The sequence below is a fragment of the Sinohyriopsis cumingii genome, chromosome 16, assembly GCF_028554795.1.
Source record: "Sinohyriopsis cumingii isolate HCF-2022 chromosome 16, ASM2855479v2, whole genome shotgun sequence".
Taxonomy (NCBI): domain Eukaryota; kingdom Metazoa; phylum Mollusca; class Bivalvia; order Unionida; family Unionidae; genus Sinohyriopsis; species Sinohyriopsis cumingii.
Window position 1 is genome coordinate 34,800,506 of NC_142976.1, and position 439 is coordinate 34,800,944.

Here is a 439-nt window from a genome sequence, read left to right on the forward strand (position 1 = left end):
TATTCAAATTTTTACACGATGTATGGCTTACGGGTGAAGTGGCTTTCAAACTCCATTTGGCAAAGGAAATAAACAAATGCCCAAGATATAAAGCAGCCACTTTTTAAAATACTAAGCAATAGATCAATGGGAGACTACTATAGTAGAAAGAATTAACTTCATAATGCAGATATGTAAACAGTGGGAATAAAGAATACATAATTTATTAACGTATATAATATTTTACTGACTATATTGTTAAAACAATGTTGAAAAGTTGTCATGTAGTTAGTATTAAACAATAAGTGCATGACTAAAATAATGTTTTCCTGTACCCTTGTAAAATACCAATGTGGAGATCGGCCCCTGGAGGAAAAATAAGCGTTTTGGAGGAAGAAAATCGATCGCCCTTGTTATCACCTGAGAGAAAAGTCTTCTTACAAAAACAAAATAAGCAAAG